This window comes from Crotalus tigris, unplaced genomic scaffold, assembly GCF_016545835.1.
Source record: "Crotalus tigris isolate CLP2741 ecotype Arizona unplaced genomic scaffold, ASM1654583v1 scf7180000018371.15429387391:27106975, whole genome shotgun sequence".
NCBI lineage: Eukaryota > Metazoa > Chordata > Lepidosauria > Squamata > Viperidae > Crotalus > Crotalus tigris.
In genome coordinates, this window is record NW_024096970.1 from 522,153 (window position 1) to 547,423 (window position 25,271).

The window sequence follows — 25,271 nt, forward strand, 5'->3', positions numbered from 1 at the left end:
TTTTTTTATTATTATTTCCAAAGTTAAAATCCAAAATCCAAAAAAGAAAATAAAGATAAAAAAGACAAAAACAAAACAAGACCAGAAAAAAATGTGCCTAAAAACAAAGTAACAAAAATAAAGATTGTCCCCCCCCCCCACTTGAATGTTGATAATTATTATGTATATAGTTTATTGAGATTGTTTTGGTTTTCTTTTGCTTAGTCATTGTGGCACACTGCAAAGAGTACAGTGTTTTAGGTGATATATCAATAAGCAAACAAGCAATGAATAAATAGAAAGTTGTTCTTGTTATGTCAGGGTGGATGAGGTAAAACACTGTGCATACTAACAATCATACTCAATTGCTTATGAAAAACACATCTATTACTCTTAGATCTCTTGCAGATAAAAAAAACAGCTCATTGTAAGGAGTCATTGAACTCCAACTCCTCTCTCTCTTTTCACTTTCTCTTCAAAAATGAATCTCAGTTCATCTTACATACAGATGTAACATTTGTCCTAACAAAAGATATTTTTGCATTTAAAGTTTCTGTTTTATTCCCCCCCACCAACATATTGTAATGCGACTGTTAAAAGGTTATTAGAAGCATTCCAAATATTGTACAGATAGACCTCGACTTGCAACCACAACTGAGCTCAAATTCCTGTTGCTAAGTGAGATGTGAGACATTTGCTAGATGAGTTTTGCACCATTTTACAAACTGCAGTTGTTAAATTAGTAACACAGTTGTTAAGTGAATCTGGCTTCCCCATTGACTTTGCTTGTCAGGAGGTCACAAAAGGTGATCTATGACCCCCCCTGGACACAGCTACAGTCATAAATATGAACCAGTTGTCAAACATCTGAATTTTGATCACATGATCATGGGGTTGCTGCAATGGTTGTCAGTGTGTAAAAAGTCACTTTTTATAATGCCATTGACCATTCAGTTAAAGGTCACTAAATGAACTGTTGTAAGTCGAGGACCTTATAGCTCATACAAGGAGGAGATAAATCAGAAAAGAATGTTTCCTGGATTGTACCACCTGAAAATATAGCAGATTCAGTATTTTCTAGAACTAGTGACTAAAGCCAAGTTATTGATACCTAGACAAAACTTCTGCAATGTTAATTCAATACATTAGATGATCATTCTGCTTGACTAACATCCATGGACTTTAGAAAGCTATAGTGTACTAATGAGACAAAAGGTAAAGAAAGGATCAAAGCAGTAAAATATAAATAAAAGTGCATCAAAGCAGTACAATATAAATAAAAGTGCACTTTGTAGAAGCAAATGTAAGCATATCCTATTGGAACAAATTTCCAGGAAGCAGAAAAGATCTGCTTGAGCTTGTTGAGAATACATTGCAAACATTTGCTGGGAAAAGCTTTAAATGAATAAATTCAAATAAATGAATTCATCAGTAAGCATTTCCATGGTTTAAAAAGAGGCAAACTTCAAAATTCTTTGTTAACAGTGACTATGTTTTATGCCTGTCCCCTTGCATAGTGACTGATGCCACAGCTATGTCCAATAATGCACCACTGCGAAAGCCTACTAAGTAAAGCAATCCTTCTTTTTATAGACTGTGCCTCAGATCCCCACAGCATGCTATTATTCTGGTTTTGCCATATGCTACAACGTAACTTCATAAAGGAAACAGTTCTCTTTGTCAAAAATTCCCTTCACCATTTCAGCTGTATGATACTTTATATAAATGTCTCTTGCATCTCCAGCTGCGTATATCCTGTGTTAAATCTAGGTTCTGCTTTATTTGGGTGATTCAAGCTATTCCTTTTATCACTAAAACATTCTGTATGGCTATCCCAAAGATGGTTTTTCATGAAGCAACTGGACTTCCTTGGTTTTCTTTGAAGATATTTTGCTTCTCATCCAAGAAGCTTCTTCAGCTCTGACCGGATGGTGGGGAATGGAAAGATTTATACTCAGTGGGTGGGATTCAAATATGTGAACAACCAGTTCTCTGTGTGGATGCTGCTTCCAGAAGTCCATTCTGGGCCTGAGCTACAAAAAATTAGCTACGGGTTCTGCCAAAGTGGTGCAAACCAGCTGAATCCCACCACTGTTTATACTCTGGCAGACAGGTGTTCATTTGCATTCTTTTAGCGAGTCGTTAATGCTACCTGGAAGCTTATCTGTATCTTCAGGGTCACCTGAGTAGTGCAAATGGGTGTGGAGCCTTCTTGGAACTGTTGAAAAGACTGTGTTATAGACTGAAGGTAGATGATGTCATATCCCTCCCTCTCCGTTGACATGGATGGCCTCTTTGACCCCTCTTTCATACCAGCAGTTCTCTTTGTCTAAAATGTGGACTTTGCTGTCTTCGAAAGAGTGGCTTTTGTCTTTTAAGTGCAGATGGACTGCTGACACTTGTCCTGATGGGTTTGTTCTCCTATGCTATGCCATACATTTATGAAATTGTTGTTTTGTTTCCCCAATGTACAGATCTGCACATGGCTCACTGCATTGTACTGCATATGCTACATTGCTCAGTTTGTCTCTGGGTGTTTTATCCTTGGGATAGACAAGCGTCTGCCTTAGTGTATTCTTGGGTTTAAAATGTGCAAGTATGTTGTGTTGGCTGAAGATCCTCCTGAGCTTTTCCAATATTCCTGCAACGTATGGAATGACTACATTCATTTATTGTTTTCTTCGTCTGTTATGGAGGAGTTCCTGCTAGGTCTTTTTTGAGATTTGATGAAGGCCCACTTGGGATAGCCACATGTTCTGAGGGCTTCCTTGATGTGTTTTATTTCTTTTTCTTTTCCTTCTTTGCTGGTGGGCAGGTTTTTAGCTCTGTGGTGTAAGGTTCTGATAACTCCCATTGTGTGCTCCAGTGGATGATGTGAATCTAATGTAAATATTGATCTATGTATGGGAGTTTTCTGTAAATTTCAATGTTAAGGTTTGTCTTCCTTAATGTATACAGCACAGTCCAGGAAGGCTAGACTATTTTCCTTAACATCTTCATGTGTGAATTTGATATATCTGTCCACTGAGTTGATATGTTTGGTGAATGCTTCTAATTCCTGTGTTTTGATCTTGATCCAAGTATCATCCACAAACCTATACCAGTGAGTGGGTTGAATTCCTGTGAGGGAGTTTAGGGCTTTGGCTTCTACCTAGAGATTGTAGAGATTGGCCACAATGGGAAACACAGGTGAGCCCATGACTCAGCCATGTTTTTGTCTGTAGAAACCTTCACTGTATTGAAAATAGGTAGTAGTTAGGCAGACATCCAGCATGGCACATATGTGATCTGGGCTGAGGTTGATTCTGGGTGCTGTCTTGGGTGCTGTCTTGCAGCACATGTTTTTTCACTACTATGACAGCTTCAGTTGTTGTAATGCAAACGAAGAGGGAAGTCACATCATAGGAAACCATGGTCTTATCCGTGTCCAGTTTTATTTGCCAAACCTTGCTAGCAAAGTTGTGTGAATTATTGATGTGATGAGTGGTGTTACCAACTAAACCAGCTGGTATGGTAGTTAGATATTTTGCAATGTTGTAGGTGACTGAGTTGATGCTGCTAACAATTGGTCTGAATGACATTCCCTCTTTGTGGATTTTGGGAAGTCCCTATATGCATGGCATTGTTCCCCCATTTTGCAGGGCTATTTCCTTTGGTAATCTGTCAAGACCTCAAGACAGAGTCCTGGTGACCAATAATAGCTAGAAATACTTTTTTAAAAAGTTAGTCTCCTTACCTTACCCGCTGTAGTAAAGTAGTCCCCTTACTTGTCCTCTTACCCTGATATTGTACTGCTACTGTTATGTTTTGAGTTAGTGAGGCATTGACGAGGCGAATGGTGCAAACAACAACTCTTTATTCAGTTAACAGAAGCAGCTGATAGGCAACTGTTCAGTGATTTGACTGCTGAGAAGCTTCTCTCATGGATGCTGGTCCACTGCCACTGTGCCTTTTTATCCAAGAGTAATGGCTCTACCACTGCGGCCTTGTGTGGAAGAAAGGCATAATAAAAACTGAGTAGGCCTAGGAAAGCCTGGAGCATCCCCCTTGACTTGTGACTGGGGACCTGCTGAATTGCTTTGAGCTTGGATTCAGCAGGGTGAATGCCTATGGCATCAATGCGGAAACCAAGAAATTTGGTTGAAGCTATCCCTATTTTGCATTTTTCCCTCTTAAGGTTCAGCCTTAAGAAATTCACGGAAATGCTGAAGTATGGCTTTGAGCCTTTCTGCCAATATTTCCACTATGAGGATGTCATCAAAATGGGATATTTTTGAGCGTGTGCTTCATCACGCTCTGGAAAATCCCTGGGGCGACACTGACCCCAAATTGTAGGTGCCTTACTCTGAAAGCTCCCCTGTGGGTAATTATGGTCTGAGCTTCTGCCATGGCATCATCCACAAGCAGTTGCTGGTAGGCTTGAACCAAATCTAATTTGGCGAATATGCGACCTCCCTGTAGTGACACCAAAATATGCTGACTACAGACACTGGATATAAATGTTGAAATATGCTGACTACAGACACTGGATATGAATGTTGAAGTGCTTATTAATAGTGCATTTATAATCTGCGCAAATGCGCACCTCCCTGTTGGCCTTAAGTGGTGTAACTATAGGGGTTTCCCACCGGCTGCTGTCTATTGGCTGCAACACGCCTTATTGCAACAGCTTGTCCAGCTCTGCATTAATTCTAGATTTAAAGGCAAAAGGCACTCTGCGGGGCTTGATACTTATTGGAGTTATGATAGGATCAAGATGGAGAATAATTGGAGGTTCCTTGTACTTTCCCAAGTCAGAGCTGAAAACATCAGCAAACTCCTGGCAAATGACCTACAAATCCGTTGCTTGCATTCGGTTTATACCAGTCACATGGATGCCCAAGACATCAAACCAGTCTAGCCCGATGAGGCTTGTGTGGTTGCCTTCAACAACCATGACATCCAGGGGACCCTCAAATTCTTTGAATTGCACTTTGAGTATGGCTTCTTCTTTAACCGCTACATGGGAGTTTTGGAAATCAGTTAACATGAGATTCGATGGCTTGAATTTGACTTATTTGCCGCTGTGACTGCAAATGTGGTTAAAAGTTCCTTGGAAAATGTGGTTAAAAGTTCCTTGGGAAGTCTCAGCTTCTCCTTCATGGGTTGATGGGCACCTGTTCTAAACACACTCCTTCTGCTAGCAGAAAAACCAACTCTGTGTTTCCCCGGGGCCCCGGTACCTTTTCTGAGAAACTCTTCTTGTAGAGCTTCTCTCTGGCGGCCTTTACAGATGGCGGCGATGTGGCCTTGTTTGCCACATGCCCGGCACATTGCTGTGCGGAACCTGCACTCTGAGCATCTATGTTGGCCTCTGCAACCCACACATTGAGTGAAGGGAACTGTCTTGTCAAATGGCTGCTGGGCCCTTTCTGGTGGTTTCTGCAACCAATCGATCTCCTGGTCCACGTCGGGGTCTTCATTCTGTTCAGCATCTTCATGGTGAACGGTTTCTGGGCTGGGAGTGTTCTTGGAGGGCCGTAAGGCTTTGACGGCTCCCCCAGCAGCTTTGGTGGCCATAATCTCCTTCAGGGCATCCTGGAACAACAAGGTCTCCTTTGCGAACAATTTCTGCTGAAGGTCCTGGTTCCTCAGCCTCGAGGTCTGAGAAATTGCAGAGCTGGGACACCTGTCGTAGGGTGGCTATGAACTCGGTGGCAGACTCGCCTGGTTGGTGCTCCCTTTGTTCGAAAGCGTGTCTCCAGGCTATAACAGAGAGCTTCAGCTCAAAGTGTTCCTTGAGCATTTTCTTGAGCTCGGCGTAGGCAACTGACTCAAACATAGCTGGAGCGACCAAGTTCTTAGCTATATCGAATGTTGCCTGGCTGCACACACACAGCAGTGTTGCAGCCTTTAAGCCGTCTTCACTAACTTGGTTAGCTCTCAGATAGTTCTCGACGCAAGAGATATATGAGCTCCACCTCTCCAAACTCTGACAAATTTCCGAGTTTGGCCATGGTGAGTTGTCTCTGACTTTGCAATGCCTTGTGCTGCTAAGGCTTCTGTTGGTGGTCCTGGGGACGGGTCCCTCAGGCATTGGCCTCCAGCATTGCTTGCTGGCAGGCAGAGGGGGGAACATAGTTCCTACCAGGGCACTGAGGCCTGGTCTTACCCCTAGTGACTTCTGGCTCTATTTCTTCGCAGCACATCCCACCTTTGTCACCACTGTTATGTTTTGAGTTCAATGAGGCATTGACAAGGCGAATGATGCAAACAACAACTCTTTATTCAGTTAACAACAGAAGCAGCCCAAACTGCTGCTTAACCATTATTTATACAGTTCACCTCTAGGTGGCAGCCAGTAGAATTAAAGCAGTATTTCCCTCTTAAAGACAAGATAATTAGCATGTAGACAATCAGTCTGGAGTTTAAAAGGTGCAGCCTTTTGACCGTTTCCAATAGTTTCTAAGCGATTAACCTCAATACATAACAGCTACGATAAACTGAATTTTGACAATTAAATATCTGAAGCAACATCAAGAGAGTTTAGCCCTCACCTAAATGAAAACAGAGCATTGAAATTGAAGACAGGTATTTGCCAAGATCACCTGTAGAGGATTTTCTTGTATCACTAAAGGAAAATGGGCTTAACTATAAAAGTTCAAAGCTGCTTGCACTTTGAGTCCTCCAAATATCAGCCCATTACAGATAAATGGAGTGGCAAGGAAAAGCTTTACATATTCCAAAGGGAATATGTTTATTTGAAAGAAGCCATGTCTCTTTAAGGATATAGCTGGTTCTCAATAATAATTAACTGCAGTTTACTAGGCACTCTTTACTTGTTCTAGCATTACCATGTAACATACTTTGTGTAAATAATCAACACATATAGATCTCAAGCCTTGAAAAGAAATGCTCTGTAGGGAGGTTTAACACTTAAACTGAGGAGATTAGTTATTGAGCTCAGACTAAATAATTGAATCAAATAATTACCAAATTTAAGACTTCAGTGCAGAAAAGTTGATTAAATTTGTGCAATTAAGCTTACAGCAGCAGCTATAACGCTAGACGTGTCAAATAAGGAAGTAGGGAGGGAAAAAAGTCTTTTTCAACGATGGAAATGCAGAGAGTTGGCATTTAGTCAGAAGCATTAGAAGATCTCAGAACATTGAAAGAGTAGAAGAGCTATGATAGGAAAAACAATCTTAAATATAGCCAAAAAAGAGAAGGGTAAAAAGATTGGAGCAAGCATATTTATCTATTCCAGAAGAGGAGGATTGAACAGCTGTCAATTTTAGTTCCAGTTCCAGGGATTCTGCTTCTGTGATTTTGTAAGCAAAAAATAATGTCTAATACTTTGTTTATAACATCTACCTTTACACATTCAAAGAAGTGATCTATGCTTCCTGCTTGCCCCTGCATGAGGACAAACCACCTACCATTTCAGAAGGACAGGAACAATCAATGATGTCTTCAGCATATCTCTAGCCTGCTGGGAATGTGACCTTTACCCAGGTTAGCTGGCTTCACATCAAAAGCAGAGATTTTCCCTCTCTGCTGGCATAGTCTGGTTCACCCGTGATATCTCATTTATCCTGCACAAATGCCTCCAATCCAATTAGCTGGTGTGTGTGCTCTGCTGGGTGCGTCCCCAGGCTCTCCTCTCTATCTTCAATGGCCATGTCACTGTGGACTGCTGGGTTGACTGCCATGAAAGGCTGGACTATTTTAGAGGTTCATTGATGGCTGGATGGCTGGCTGGATAGCTTTTCTTCCTTTTAATTGGGTAAAATTGACAAGACTTTTGTCAGGTTCCCTCTTGCACTTCAGGAAAAGCTATAAAACTATTGGTCTTTTTTTAAAAAAACAAAAGCCCCCCCCCCCCCCCCCCCCCCCCCCCCCCTTAGAAGACCTGCCCATTGAAGAGGAAACAATTGGTGCTTGCTCTCCTGGCATGGAAGGGAGAAGGAAAGCAGGAATCCACTATAACTTTTTAACAAGTGTTAAAAGAGTCCGTGTTAACTTTCACTAGACAGAAAACTAACCAGAACTGTGGAGAAAGTAATTGAAGTCCAGAAATGGATTTCGGCAAGCCAGATTCATTTCTAACCAATTTATACCCAGGAGACTGAAGAACTGAAGGCAGCTCTGTGGAAAAGCCCAAGTAATCAAAGTAATGTATTTTGTACTGATAGGCAAAGATACTTTCTGCTTTTAATAATTCCTACATGTTTCAATGAGCATTGCAAAAAGGGGGAGCAGGGAAGGCACGGAAGAAGGAATATTCAAATACATTTAAACATTAATATTGTTCAACACGAAGCATATTTATACAAAGGTTTTGAAAGAAAAACATATCTAATGTAAGTAATTAAATGTAGAAGCATAGAAATCTACATGTCAATGTGTATTAAATGTCACTGAATGTGAAAACAGGATGAAATGAATTTCTGGTTGAATATGTAGATGAGAGTGGCATATTTCTGTATTTGTAATTTGTAGTGTCATTCAGCCACAACTGTGGCAAAATAGATCCTGTTTTTATTAATCATATGTCATAATAGTAATGCGAACATGACACTAGTTTCTAGCATTGTCTCACCCATTGTAAAATTCCCATTTAACTTACATTTCTATTTATGTGAACAATAGCTTATATTACATCTTGCATATTGCAAGATAATTTTTTCCCCACAGGCATCCAGGGAATTAAAGCATGGCATTTAACAAAATATATATCATGATACAAAAACTATAGTTTGTATATTAGCATTAAACATCTAAAGAGGGATTTGCATTATGATGTCACTGCAAGTCTGATTGTGTTGATTTAATCTCAATTCACTGCAAATGCCTGTGATTATTCCATGTCTTAAAACAATATTCTCCAGTTTGATGTTATCCAAACAGATGGACTACAACACCCATTATTTTTGGTCAGTGAAGCCTTTGAGGAAGACTTTTCAGGAAGAACCCTGACTTTGAAGAAGTACCTTAAATGAAGTAATATGCCACTACAATATCTGTTTCATTTCATATCTTAAAAGTTATTAAGGTCTTGCAGGGATAGTGACATATGCCTAATGCTTAATGAAGTTAATGGCATTTAAATTGTCATAACTATGTGCAAAATTATAGCCGTAGGCTATGATCCTAAGCTCACTTATCTGTTACTCCTTTACTTATACATGAGGTTTCTTCCTAGTACTTCCTAGTACAAATGCTGGTGATGGGGATATTAGATTAGATGAAAATGGCTATTATCACACCTCTGATGTCAGTCTTCTGTGGAATGAAATGCTTATCTGGAGATAGAAATTGAAGGCATTAACTAACGGAATGGCAAGATTTGGAGATAAATATATGTAATGATACCAGCCACCATATTACAACATCTAAAGCATAACTAAATTGCTATAGCAGAACTAAATAATAGAGGAAATGCAGGGGATTAACACTGGCAGAGCCAGTAATGGCTGATCTTGGGTCAGCTGGAGCAAAATGGAGCTGGCAATACTATGGAAGGCTGAAGAGGCAATAATGGTGGCTCATCCAATCAGCAATCTGTCTTTGGATTGCTGCACTTTAGGGAGATGGCAAACAATCCGGCTTGATGGACAAGGACCATTTTAAAGTATTGATAATTTCCATGTAAATTAAAATGATCTAGCTGAAAGTGTAATAACAGGCCTGGAGGGATGCTTGGCAGGTTGCCTGCTTATTACAACAATGCAGTCACCAAGGAAGGATATCAAAGCTATTTAGAATTACAGCTGTAACTTATCCTTGGTGTTGAGTAGTTGGGGAATAATATATTCCTCCCAGGGGTTTGCTTTGTGATTTACTGACAGTGCAGTTTATTAACTTAGAACAAGGTGGCAGAGCTTACATCCTTCTCTCAGTGTAATTCTTCCATGATTAAAACAATGGAACTGATGGCACAGGAAGCTGGTGCCAACTCATTCGTGGACTTAAAATATTGCACTGGTATCAGGACAAGAAATGAATACATGATGAGGGCAAGGATAATAGTAACATGGCTTAAGTTGCCTTGAGACCTTGTTCTTAAAATGCAGCTTCATATGATGATGCAGCTCTACTTGGACTCTGGGCCTAATGGTTTTATTACTATAACTTTCCTCCCTATAGAAGGCTATAGGCATAATTATAGCCATAAAGCACAGAAGAAACATTTTGACACTGAATCCTTTGCAGTTGTTAAAATTCCTTAAATGTTAAGTTCCTTTAAAATGAACATAAATCCCATCAGCATGATTTGATCATCTTGATCCTGTCTTATATTACATACTATACCCCAACTAAAGCAATTGCTGTCAATCCATCTGACCCAGGAGTCTCTGGTGCTGAAGTCTAACCATCTTCTCAATGATCTTCCCCAGGAGATTGGATGAAAATTGTCCAGAATAATTGTGTTTGTGAAGGTTTCCTGAGCATACAATCTTGAGGACCCTCTTCACTTTCTCAAGACTCACATCCTGAAATATCCTCCAGATAACTCTACAACTAGACCTGTTCACTGGAATCCAACTTGGAGCAGATCTAAGTGACATTATTTTCCAGATAACAAGAGTAATCATCACAATGATTCAATAAATGTTCATATGTCCATTCATTCCCAAACAAAGCCACCACACAGTTATCAGCAGATGAAATAGCATTTTGCCATCCTTATTGCCATAATGTAATCCTGAATTTGAACTTGTACCCATATTTGCTGTTTGTCTTCTTTCTCCAGTACTTAAGATGGCTCTTATAATCACCTGGAGTTCCTTCAAAAAATCTCTGCATAGCCCATAATCAGCTCACAGAGGCTTCCTAGGAGCAATTCAAAGCAGGGTCTCAGGTGCCCATTCCAATCTAGGTGGTGACTAAGGTCTCAGATGAACTGTCCACTAGTTTTTTAGTGAAAGCCCTAAGAGTTTTCTGGAAACAACCAGGCCCATCATACACCTGGAGTAGGCCAATCTGACAGATCCTAAACCTCATGCTTTGGGGTAGTCTCAGAAAGTCAAGAAAAAAGAATCAGAGAAGAGAGATGGCATCATCAGCCACCTAAAGTGTTGGACCCACTTAACTCTCTTTTTGAGCAGCAGAAAGGAAATTTCAAAAAGCTTCCCTGGGGGAAAAGTGAAAATAAAAAACTCTTAAGAACTTTGTAATGAAGTATGGCTTGAATTTGCTTCCTTTTCCCCTCATCTTCTCCTTCCCAGAATCATTTGCTTTTTTGTGTCATGTCTGTAAGGATGTGACCCTTAGGATAATGATTGCTTTATTATTAAACTTCAGAAAAAGCTATGTGAGATTTTCAGCTGAAGAGTAAAGTAAAAATGTTTTACAGCAAGTCAGGCAACTTTTTGAAGGGGGTTTACAGGTTTTGGAGCTTATCTTTTTGGTCTTGAAGGCCCAGAAGTAGAAATGATGTAATAATGTAATCAAAGAGTTTAAATTTTTACTCTAATATTTAGGAACAGCATAGTTTTTGAAGCAAAATACTGTAAGTACTAATTTCACATTCCTATTTAACAGATTTTTAAAATTGGAGAAGGAAAGAGTTGCAGCTGGCTCAGTTTAATTAAATCACCGGCTGTTGGTACAGACATCTTGTCACATTGATGTTTAATATGAAATTTAATAGGGTGGTTATCATGGATTTGCCTCCCTAAAATCAGGTCTAAGACCTTATCTGGCTTCAGTTGCTAAGCACTATTTGGGATTAACAGGCCTGTAGGGAAGTAGACAATAGTAGCCCACTTACAAATTTTGTAAGGAAAATTGCACCCACCTGTTCCTAGGATCATCAGAAAATCAAGTTTGACTTGAAGAACACTTTTCCTTTTTCAGATCTGCTATCACTTTTGTGTCAATAAAAAAAAAGCACTTTCTCAACATTGTCTTTTGGTGTCACTGAAGCTCCAGTACAGTCTCAGCTTTGTTTACATGCAAATATCATGTAGAATTATCTGTCCTACACCGATGCTCGTTGCTCCCAAGTCTTTCTGCATGGTTTGCCTGCCTGCCAGTTCCATATGTTTGTCCATCATGGTTCTTTTTGTTGCTGGTTGCTTGTATGCAATCTGGTCCAACTAACTGTCCTGCCAATTCAGATAATGAAGAAAGGATACTGTGAAGACCAACCAGATATCTACATTTTCATCCATCCACAATTTTTTTCTTTATGAATTTAAGGGATTTCTAGAGATGAAGCTCTTCCTTTCCTGGCATTGATACTGGAGTACTAATCCCTATAGCACTTCAAGGAGACTTGGAGGTCTGCAATATTCTCTAATTAGATGAATTCTCTTTTAAAATAGTGGAAAAGTCTAGTAATTTACTCTTTGTTCAGTTCTGCACTGTACCTGGAATTTGTTTGGGTTGTTCGAAGTTTTCATTCAGTTCCAAATTATATTGCAAAACTTGAGAAGAAATATAGATTTTGGCACATAAAGTTTGTGTACTGGTTCACAAATTACAAACTACATTAAGTTCATTCATGTGTTTCAACATGAATGCTTATCTTATTCAAATCAAATCAAAATCTTTATTATGGTCATAGACCATCATAATGTATCTTATTCACACTTTACATTGTTAAGGATGTGTTAGCTATATAGTGAGAGACTGACTTCAGTCATCAGACTTGGACTGAATCAGAGAAATCTGTTCCAACTCATTTCTCAAATCCAAATTAAAACCCAGAAAACAAATACTCGTATCTTCCATTGTTTAACATAGAGACAGAAAAATTTTGTAGACACAATAGATTCCTAAATATATGCAAATATCCAACAGGAATTCCTCCTTCTGTCATGGAAAAAGCAGAGGAAATTTCAGTGAGGCGTAAAAAGAGTATAGAAAGGGAAAGATATTCCAGGAACGTATAATTTTTTGCCAAAGTCCTGAATGTGGAAAGGTGGAAGGATAGAAATACAGGTTAGAATAAACATTTCTAATAAACCAATCACTTAAAAGGAGCTGGGAAAAGGTTAAATAAATCAAGAATCAAATAAAAGGAATTAAGAGATGTGTCAAATTATCTATTTATTAAACTTATAATACAAAGCTAATAACTAAAAATGTTAGCAACGGTTAACGCAATGAAGCTGCTGCTGATGGATACTTTCATGTGAGTTGGGTGGATTGTACAAATATGATAAATAAATAAGGAAGAAACAAATGGAGCTTGTTTCCTACTCTAAATGGTTGTTCCAGATGAGTCCCAATAAGAAAGAAAACAGTTATGCACTGCCTCCTGGTGGTCACATAATTATACAATGTCCAACTATTAGGTTGATCTCACTGATCTGCTCCCAGAGTACAATTATTTGAACTGAGAAATTCAGTATTTTTGTCTGTTACCTCCATTCTTATTTTCCAGTAAATTTAATGTGCTATTCCCTTTGCAACAGCAAATAGTTCCGGAGATGTAGATAACTTTATTGAGAATCAGATTCAGTCAATAAAAAGTTAATTTGATTCTTCTTTGTCTTGCGGTCGAGATCCTCTCAGTTGTACTTGGGGCTTTAATTCATCTGAATTTGAAGCACTGCCTTAATAATACACTTAAAGCACACACACACACACACACAGAGAGAGAAAGAGAGAGAGAGAGAGAGAGAGAGAGAGAGAGAGAGAGAGAGAGAGTTTACATCAAAAACTGCATGTATGACTTTGAAAAAAAAGATTTCTGGTATTTTTATGATGCCTAGAAGTTTTACCATTTTGATAAAGCCATTCCTGCGAATTTACTAAGAGTCTGCCCTATAGTACGTATTTTCTATTCAGTCATGTATAATTGTCAGAGACTGCCTGGACAAGTCCCTGAAATTTACTTGTCAAGGTTTTACAGAAGTGGTTTTCCATTACCTTCTTCCTAGAGCTGAGAGAAAGTGATTGGCCCAAGGTCACCCACTTGGCTTTGTACCTAGGGCTGGGCTAAAATGCATGGTCTCCCAGTTTCTAACCTCAATTCTGTATTCTTATATAAGAATTTCCTAATTCATAGTTGCAAACGTATGGCTTAATGGAAACATGGAGCTGAAAATTCAGTATAATTTTCAACTTTTCAACTTTTCTTGATCAAGTGGTAGATAGAGGCCAGAAAGGAGGGCCTTGCCCAACTTCAGCTGGTGCAGCAGTTGTATGCCTTCTACCACAGTGGCATGTGTTATCATTGCTCACACTTAAACCATTCCAAGATGCTTTGCCCAAGTCTCTCTTGTAAGTGATTAATTAACTCAAAATGCAGTGGTATGATTGTAAAATACAGAAGAGTCATTAGCATTATTCCAATTCTCTAATCAGTGCATTGGACTTCTGGGTTCAGTTCATGCATTTATCTTCCATCCAAGCAGGACTACTGTGAGTCCTACCCATATGTGATAAAAGGACATGGTTTCCCCTGTAGTGTGGAATTTCCTGTACTTTGATGTGTGGAAAGCACACACTGTTTTCAAACAATAACAAAGACCATGTTGTTCAAATCAGCTTTGGCACAGATGATGTTCTTGGATTATTCCTGCCTTCCTTTTCTGTTCCTTTTGGTCAGAGTAATGTTGAAATGGCTGTATGTATGTATGTATGTGTGTGTGTGTGTGTGTGTGTGTGTGTGTGTGTGTGTGGATTAAAGAATGTAATAGAGTTGATAAAATTTAAAATATGTATCTTTGTCAATACTAACTTCATGTTGTATAAATCATAAGCCCAAGACCAAGCTAGTGAAACAAATTCCTCTAATTAATGAGTGATTGCAGGAAAATTAGTAGAGTTCATTAGCATCATACCAGGAATTATTTTAGTCTGTAAAATCATCCATCCTTGGTCACTCTAAAAAATAAATCAAGTCAGGTCCAATTACAGATTCTATATGCTTAACTTTGCACAATCAGTGGAATGAAAATTGCAGACAAAATTTGAGACCCTGCCAAGATTTTTGCATTCAAATAATTACAAATTCCACAATGGTCTTAATGTATGAGATTCACTGCCACAAGGTAGGATCATGATCCAACAAAGAGGCTAGACAAATTCAAAAATGATAAATTTCCTGTTCAGGTGAAATGAGTTTTAAAACAGTACATGCTAATAAAAGGAGAAGCCTGATCTAATTAATTGCTATGGTAAACTTGATGCTTGGCTAGATGGGCTTTGATCTGTTTAAGAAGACTTGAGTTTTTTATGAAATGTACAAATCTCTCATTAGAGTTTTGGAGATTCATTCTAGCTCAGTGGTTCTCAACCTGTGGGTTGGGACCACATTTGGGGTCAAACGACCATTTTATGGGGGTCGCCAAACAACGCAGTCCGCCATTTTTCCCCCTTTCCTTAGCTGTGCTATTCCCTTTTATTCTATTGGCTTTTGAAAGCCAATAGAATAGACTCCCTTGAATAGAGTCTAATTCTATTGGCTTTCAAAAGCCAATAGGAATTGTCCAGGCTGTCTCTGCCCTGCTGAGCCCGCCAAAAGTCCCATTCTGCAAACGGTGCTGCACCAGTTGAGTAGTCCTCGACTTACGACCAGTTGAGTAGTCCCCGACTTATGACTGGTTGGGGGTTGCGGCATTAAAAAGGTTGAGAACCACTGTTCTAGCTTCTACAGTGTCTCTGTCCTTGACGATGATGGCATTAGTGAATTGTAACCTAGATAGGTAGATAGATGATAGGTAGGTAGGTAGGTAGGTAGGTAGATAGATAAATAGATAGATAGATAGACAGACAGACAGACAATGCTTTTGGCTTGTGGCATTATAAATAATTTCTAGGGCTATGGCCACTGCATGAAGAAATTGGATATAGTTCAATCCAACTGGAACCTAAAAGGTGTTGTTCTTGTACAAGATCCAAACCATTTCTTCTGAACAATTTTCTTAAAGCTCAGTTCCACTATTCTCAAACACTATATCCAATGTCAATTCAATGTCACATTTTATAAGAAAATCTCTGAAAGACACGTAAACTACTTTTGAGTTTTTGATCAATAAGTTTTACAGCATCAGGGAAGTTTCATTTAATCCTTAGTGAAAGAAGTGGGGTGGGGAATAAACAGGAAAAGGGTGATTAACATTGGACACAATAAAGGATATTTTTCAACAATGGACTCAAAATTTTTAAAAAGTGTCTATCTCTATAGATAGGGTGTGTCTAAAAGGTGTTATGGAATAGGAACAAATTACACTTGACAAGATTAAGACTGAGTTAAAAGAGGATTTAAAAATGACAACTACAAGAATGACATGGATAGACACGCAAAAGAAAACAGATGATGTCTTAATAATTAAAAAAGACAAGCATAAACCAAGAAAGTGAGCTGAATAATTTCTCTGTATTGAAATTACAAAAAAAAGGCTTATTAAGATTTTGAAGAATTGGAGAATGGATAAAGAAAAAATGAAATCAAGTTATGCAACACTATTTGAATGGACTAAAGGTCAAGATTGTTAAAAGTAAAAAAAAGGAATATAAAGTTGATTTATTTGATCAAGGCTAAAATAGATATGTTATCTTTTGCTGACATCAGAATTGAAATGATGAGGCTTTGTGGATTTGTTGATAGACAAGAGAGGGGATATGGGAAGAAGAGATTGTTGTATTTTAAGAGAAGGTAATAAGTTACTAAAATTGTTTATATATTTTGTGATGAAAATGGGAGATTCCTTCTTTATACTGTATATATTTTTTCCTTTTCTTACTATATCCTTTTTTCCTATTCCTCTTTCTAGTTTTTCTTTTATTTCTTCTCTGCATAGTTTACATTTTCTTTTTCAGTTGTTTTTTTTTCAGTTTGTATTAATTTTAATGTTGTAATTATAACAGTAACTCTGAAAAACAGTCATCTAAAATACCTATTTGGTTGTCTTAAAAACTGTGATCAAAATACTGTGGAATGGATATGATAAATACTTCCCTATCTTCATACTAATGGATAATAGCATGGCATGATAGTTTCTGCAGGAAGTTGCTATATAAGTATTAAGAGCAAATACTAAAAGGTAGTAGTTGTATTGTAAATCTGAAGTTGTTATCAGATATGGGAGGGAGGATAGCAATATAAGAGCTGGAATGCTCTCTTTGTAACTAGGCAACAGGGCCATCCCTTTCTTCCCTCCTTCTTCGTGCTGTAACTTTTGTTAAGGCCTTTACTGAACTATTGTTCTATTTCTTTGTTTCTGCCAGTAAACTGCTATGATCTCATGAGTTTTAGCATCACTTAATTGTTGCCACTGAACCTTTTATATAAAAGTTGATGCAATTTATCTCTCTTCATTGTATAAAAGTATTGGTATCGCTGAGTACTCCACTCAGCTGGGAAGTAAGATGTATGCATGGTGTTCTGGATTGTTGGTTTTTCTTCTATTACCAATCTCATATATTACTAAAATCTCATGTAGAGGCACAACAAGGGTCCTAGCATTGATTATATGATTCTTTCTGGGCTCAACTATCAAAAGAGATATCATTTTAAGCATTGGTTAGCAAATGTGGAAATCAGTTTATGTACATTTGAGTGTGAGAGAGTTTCTCTATGTTAGATGCAAAGAATTGTTAATCTAAATCAAAAGTCACCTTGTGACAATTGTTACCATCTGAAGGAAAGTGCATAGTTCCTACATCTTTGATTTATGGTCCCATCCTCTTGTTTATTTACCTTGTCAACTGAATTCATATAAAAATAGGTGGCAACTGGTTCACTCTGGTCAGAGATGGCAGTGGTGCCATATAAGGTCACTTCCTTTCAGAAATTGCTTAGTTGCTCATCAAATCCATCATAAATGTTCCAAGGTTAATGAAAAAACCTTTTAAGCCCCCTGGATGCACTGGAAACAAGGTAATCTTTTTATTAGAAATGTCGACCATTTCTCAAAAGCTGGCCCTCTGGTTGCCTACTGAAGTAAAATGATCACACTTTTCAATGGCAAATAGATTGCTCAATTGCTAAATATGAATAGCCTTTCCATTCAACAAGACTTCTACTTTGAATTCATAACAAAGAGAATATGAATGATCCTATCTAAAGCATCTCCCTCTGATTACACTATCTTTCTAAATCTTCCTGTGAGTTACTACCAAAATGCCTGTGTGCAATATTATCCATTTGTTGTTCTTACAGAGTGCAAGGACCAACTACCACCTGGCACTCCATCAGGTTATAGTCAGATGAGTCATTCAACTTTTGTATTAACTGCCAAGTAAGCTGAAACAAAGCTTTTCAGGTACACAAGAACATTTTATCTTCTTCTCATCCTTCTGTAACCAAATGTTCGGGTTGCAGCCAAGAGGCAAGGAAGAGAGACACGATGAATGGCACATTATTCTGCCAGAAGACAGTGACATGATAAAAGAAGGTAGAAGACAGGCAAGGCAGAATTTGAAATGACAGGGAATCCAGGAAGAATAAACAGCCTGCTTGAAGAGCATTTGAAAGACAATTGATCTTTTTTTGCTTAATAGCATTGAGAAATGTACTTATAAACAAATATTTTAATTAATGCAACTTCTTAATACAGCCAGGGAACTATATACCATAACTATTTAATCATGAATATTAATATTCTTTCTGTTGTAGTGTTATATACTGTATTGCCTTGGGATGTCCACATTTGCAAAAAGTTCATTTTGGGATAATCTGGCAATCGTGTTAGCTTTTCATTACCACAAACAACAAAAACAAAGCTACATGAATTTGCTATATGCATATGGCAGTTCAGTTTATGGATGATGCAAAAAGAGGGACAAAAACTATGGCTTAGATAATAATAGAATAACAGAACAGAATAACAGAGTTGGAAGGGTCCTTGGAGGAGTTCTAGTCCAACCCTCTGCACAAGCAGAAGACCCTATACCAGTGGTGGGATTCAAATACCTGAACAACAGGTTTTCTGCATGGATGCAGGCCTGGGCTTCTGAGGCCTAGAATGGACTTCTGGAAGTGACATCCACACACTTCCTGTGGGCCGTTCTAGGCCTGGGAGGCCTCCAAGGCCTAGAATGGACTTCCAGAAACAACATGGGTTCAGCCGTTTTTCCGAACTCAGCAACGTTTAGCTACCAGTTCTCCCAAACTGGTGCGAACCGGTTGAATCCCACTACTGCCCTATCCCATTCCAGACAAGTGGCTATTCAGTCTCTTCTTAAAAGCTTCTAGTGATGGAGTACCCACAATTTCTTTCAATAATATCAGGATTGTCAAATATCAATATTAAGATAATATATATATATTATATTGATAGATAATATCAAGATTGTCAAAGGGCATCTGGACAAGCTGAAACACTGGACAAATGCAAAAAGAGGCATTCCAACAGGAAAAATACATGCTATGCAAAAATACAAAGTCCTACATTTGGATATCTTAGCAGGGTAGACAGAATTAAATGCACCAGTCTTCTTTACCCATAGAAGAACATCAAAGATGAACAGGTTTCTCAAAGCAAAATTTAGTAGTGATTGGAGCTGTTGCAAGCCTACAGGACTAATAATAGTACTCTTCAAGTATCTGAAAGGTTATCATGTACAACAGTAGAGATTATTCAAATTTATTCCAGAAGATAGGAAAAAAATAATGGATTCAAATTGCAAAGTAGATCTCAATTTTAACTTGATGAGATAGCAGTGAAAGCTTGGAAAAGAAATTCAGATGTGATTATTTTCCCTGTGACACTCTATGGAAGTGAAAGTTGGATTTTGAAGAAGTAAGATAAAACGACTACTGAGAATTGTATAACTAACCAAAAAAAAAAAAAAAAATCCTAAGCATGGAACATATCAATCCAATGTTCTACATAAGGCACAGGTAAGTGGGCTCAAATTCCATATTTTGAATACATTATGCAAAAACCTCAATAGTAAAGAATAAGCAATCAAGAAATAGTCCATGACTAGCATATGAAGACCTTGGAAAAGATATGAACAGTGCAGGCAATGGAATTCTCCATGACATTCAATGGAAGCAAAATTTGGACTTTGAAGAAGCCAGATAAAAAAGATATTGCAATTTGGAATTGGAAAATATTCCCAATATTCCAAGAAAATAAACAAATGGATGAACCCAGAGTTCTCAAATTACCAGGCTCAAATTACCCTACTGTGGACATGTTATCTGAAGATCTAGCTCTAATATTCTTAAAGGAGAAAGGAAAGAGAAAAACAGGAAGATCAGCAGCAAGATGGATCAGTTACAGAGCCCACTGGAGTTGGGTGACTATAATCAATTTGGAAATTTATAATAAAATGAAATGATGGATGCATCATTGGAAGGCTGCCCTATAGGACCAAATTAGGGATAAATTATCCTGCAGAAATTCTCCCTATGTGATTGCAAAGAGTTAATTTTAACTTAACTGTACACAATCAGTCTATCATTTAATCAATCAGATTAAACGATCAGACATGTCAAACTCGCGATGTCATGTGACATTGCGCAATGTATCAGGGCAGTTTTGCCATTGCTGGCAATGGGGTGGGCATGGCTTTCATGTGATGCGTCCAGCACGTGGGCCAGCAGTTTGACACCCCTGAACTAGATAATCTCCAAGATCCAGGGCTTTTTTTCTCATAGAACGGATGGAACCTTGTAGGATAGGCAAGGCGGGTTGTATGATGTTTGTGAGTTCCGGCACCTTTTTTTTTTTAGAAAAAAAGCACTGCCAAGATTACTTTAACTCCACATGAGATTATGATCCTTTGAAGTGGTCCCTGGTGGTTTATATATATTCAACTGAATTTACATGCTTCTGGAGACAGAAAGTTACTGGAAATATTGCATAAACTGCAATGTACTTCAATTTGCAGAATGAAAGAAATAGGAGATGTACCAGAATTCTGCAAGTAATTAAACCTTATTTAAGAACTGAAACCTGCAGGTCTTGCATGAAAACAAACAGAATATTTTCCTTGACATTCCTACTGCAGCTCAACTGTTAAGATCTAGCTAAAATCATGTAGTTCATGATGTGAAGCCTATATATTCTCATATTTCATACCAGACATGGCAATAAATCTTAACTCTCCAGACACTTAAATAAAGAAAGTTAATATAGCAGACGTTCTCAAAAATGATATGGTTAGATAAAAGGCTTATTGCAGACAAGATAGAAGACATAAATATGTAAAACATTTGCCTATTCACAACTCAGAAATTAATAAATGTTTGCATAAACACGTGTGTGTGTGTGTGTGTGTGTGTGTGTGTGTGTGTGTGTGTTATAAACTCTGGGACCTCTCTCTTTTTGAGTGAATAGACATGTGACCACTTTTCCCCATATTTAGTATTGATAGACATCTGACACAATCTGTCTGGCTTGAGAACTGTGGCTCCCACCTTGCCAGTGCGTACTTTTATATATATAATTCAAAATTGCTTTGAATAAGCTACCTGAAAATAGGTAAGAATGGCTGACTTTTCCCAAAGCTATTTATATGCATCTAAAAACAGCAGCTTCAATCCTTCATAGCTTCATTCTGGTGCATCAAGTTGTTAAGGTAATCTTTGATAACTTGTGTAGCATGTTATATTAAAAATACATCCTGTGCATTTTATCATCCTCCCACATTAAAATGCTGCTCATTATTTCATAAAAGCAATTTCATAAATTTGGTTTAGGATTGCAGCCAAACTATAAATTAGTTAAACAAATTCTAAGCAACCAATACAAAGCATGCAAGTTTCTATGTTAACGAAGCAGGCTAAACTTAGTATTGAATATATATGAATATGGTTTAAATTATTAAATGACCCCACGGTAACCATGGGAACATGGAGCTAAGAAGCACAAACATGGAAAGTTCTACACAGTCAAAAATGAATTTAATTTCCTAAACTGTACATTGACCTCTTAGCAGTGGTGGGATTCAGCCAGTTCGCACCAGTTTGGTAGAACTGGTAGCTAATTTTTTGTTACCCAGGCCCAGAATGGACTTCCGGAAGTAGCATCCACACAGAGAACCAGTTGTTCACATATTCAAATTCCACCACTGCATGTTAGGTATACGTGAGTTGAGATGGAATAGAATTAGACAATTTCAATCAGAAAATTATACTGTTTGCTACTCAGGACATTAAAAACCAAGAAGGAACAAAAGTTGGTTACAGTGCAATCAATGACTGATTAATAATAATCAGACTGCCATTATTATGATTATCCAAGTTTATATTCCTACTACTAATGCAGAAGAGAAGGAGGTTGATAAGCTTCATGATCAAGTTCAATTTGAAATCTACAGAACATGCAAACAAATGTGCTGGATGTGGCTGGACCCTGGAATGCCAAAGCTGGAAATACTAAGGAGGAAAAAGTACTTGGACTGTATGACATAAGAAACCAAAATGAAGCAAGAAAACAACTTATGTTTATGCTGGTCCAATGGTTTCTTAGCAATAGCTAACACAGTTTTCAAACAATCAAAACAACACCTATATAGACATCACTAGATGGAGTACCAGAAACTACCAGAAATTAAATGGATTGTATTGGTAGAAGGCAATAAAAAATGCTCAGTTATACCAGAAAAGATTTGGCTAGGGCAGACTGTGCCACGGATCACAAAGTGTCCGTTTACAAGTTCCATGTTAAGCTGAAGGGGAAGAAGAAAACCACCTAATTTCCAGGATACTATTTTTATCTAAGGAAAAAAAGTGATTGTTGAATAAATCAACCCAGAGTTCTCACTCAAGGTACAAATGACTAAGCTCAAATTATCATAACTGGCTCATGATATGCAAAGATCTAGTTCTCTATAGAAGACTGTAATACTGGTGAAAGTGGAAGAAAAGAGAAGAGGATAGCCAATCACAAGATAGATGGAGTCATTTATATTAAAAGGGTACCTTGATGGAAGACCTAGAGTAGAGGTCCCCAACCTCCCAAGCTGTGGACCAGTAGTAGTCCCTGGCCTGTTAGAAACCACACCATGTAAGTGGTGGGTGAGCTAATGAAGCTTCATCTGTGCATGATCAGAATCCAGGTAACATGTGAAACCATTCCCACCCATCCCCACCCCCAGTTTCATGGAGAAATTGTCTTCCATGAAACTGCTCCCTGGTGCCAGAAAGGTCAGGGACTGCTGATCTATAGCACCATTTTGGGGAGAGATCCTCAGATAGACAGATCCTATGTCTATGTATGAGTGCACAGCAATTTGATGGCACATAATCATGAGCCAATACTTCGTGGTACAAGATAATTATAAATTATTTTGAAATAACTGGAAATTAGTCATGCTACCCCACCCCTGCAACCCTTCCCCCAACAAAACTTTCTAAAGCAGAATTGAAATTATGTTTTCAATAACCTAGCAAAATAGTCAAACAAATGTATTAAAGGCTTCTATTCAGTGGATCAATTCAGCAGCGAGAAGCAATGGAGCTATACTTCATCCACATTACCAAAAAAATGCTAATATAAAAAAGCACTTCTTAAAACGTCTGCATTTAGAGCAAGGAAGGACATTATTATATGTTTCTTTGTTTGTTTATTAAATAGATTTATATGGCTACCATATTTAACCCAATAAATATAAAACTATGTCTCTTTATATGCTTTTAAAACTCCAGTATTATTTCTTCATTAATTATTTAGATATATAGAACTCAGGTGACTGTAATGTTACCTGACAACACAAAGGGAATCTTTAATAATATTGTCAGTGTCAAAAACAATTAGTTTGGCAACATCCCTCTGTGTTCTGGAATGTCCCTTCACTCATGAGCAGTGATGCCCGACTGAGTTAATGATTTGGTTTTAATTATAAAAGGGACACTGAGCTGGGAAACCATTTTAATCCCCTGTAAGTTATTATGGAGGCAATTCTTTACACAATTATTACTGCAAAATTCACTCTCTGGTGATGGAAGGCCACTCAAAATGAAAAGAGAACAAAGCAATCTTTCATAGTCTTCTGGCTTGATAAACTCTTGTACCACAAGAATGAAATTTGTTTTGTTTTGTTTTCCTAATGAAATATTAGGTAAAACAAGACAGCAATGACATGTGTTGTTGTGTTTCTGTCAGATGAATTACACATGAAGCTGAGTTAGATAATCTGTTCATCTAATTCAGTGACTTCCTAAATGGTCTGGCAGAAGTTTTTTTTTTCCATGCTGCCTACTGACATCTCTTTGAAATTGTGATGGACATTGTATAAAATGTGTGGCAGTGTATTAGTCTGCTAATGAATTAGTGGTGTATTAGTCTGCAATTTGATTTAAAGGCATCGCATCAAATGGGCAAAAATAATGGTTTCTTATTTTAACTATCTGAAAAAAAACTTTTAAACCTTTAACTTCCTTCACCCAATCAATATGCTATGATAATATCGGTCCCCATTTCCACTTCTCCATACCCACTTTTGACATCATGCTGGTGGAAATATCTTCAGACAATGCTGGCTCAATCAACCTTGAAACGGACATGAGCATCATCTCATATAATCAGCAACAACTAGCAGAGTAAAATCCTTTATACCTACTATGAATAACCTGTGGGTTTTGATATGATCCAGTTAGAATTGTTTGTTCAAAACTTTGCACATGCATTGCCTCAAGGGCTAGAAAAGTGCTTGGATTTTTTTTTGCATGATTATCAATCATATAGTAGCCCTTTAATGTCATCACATTGATACTGTTCCATGAAGATTCTTCCACAAAATGATTATTTATGCGGAGGCATAGAAATAAGGACAGAGAGACAACTGCTATGTGATTAGCATAACAGAAGAATCCCCTTCCTGTTTCTTCCAAAATCTTCCAATAACCCTCTTTGAGATAAACTAATAAAAACAGAAGTAAGATGAAAATGGTGTGAATTTGTTGCCCTTAATCCTGGGAATTATGAGGGTGGCATATTTTGGATAAAGAAACATTATTTTCAAAGTGTCGATGGAAATTCTCAGTCATCCAGGTCATGGTTGTTCCAAAGGTGCTTTTTCCAAAAGGCAACTGGACTTTGTTTTTCCTTGAAGATGTTTTGCTTCTCATCCAAGAAGCTTCTTCATTCCACTGGTTTATTGTTCTAACTGTCAGGAAATTTCTCCTTAGTTCTAGGGTGCTTCTCTCTTTGGTTAGTTTCTATCTGTTGTTTCTTGTCCTGCCTTCAGGTGCTTTGGAGAAGAGCTTGATTCCCTCTTCTTTGTGGCAACCTCTGAGATATTGGTACACTGCTACCATGTCACCTCTCATCCTTCCTTTCACTAGACTAGAGATACCCAATTCTTGCAACTGTTCTTCATATGTTTTAGCCTCCATTCCCCTAATCATCTTTAGTGCTTTTCTCTGCGCTCTTTCTAGGATCTCAACATCTTTT

General features: G+C 37.9%; 1 pseudogene; it reads right to left on the minus strand.

Annotated features, from left to right (window-relative positions):
- Nucleotides 1–2,237: 2,237 nt before the first annotated feature.
- Nucleotides 2,238–3,602, minus strand: LOC120311872 (annotated as a pseudogene).
- Nucleotides 3,603–25,271: the final 21,669 nt, after the last annotated feature.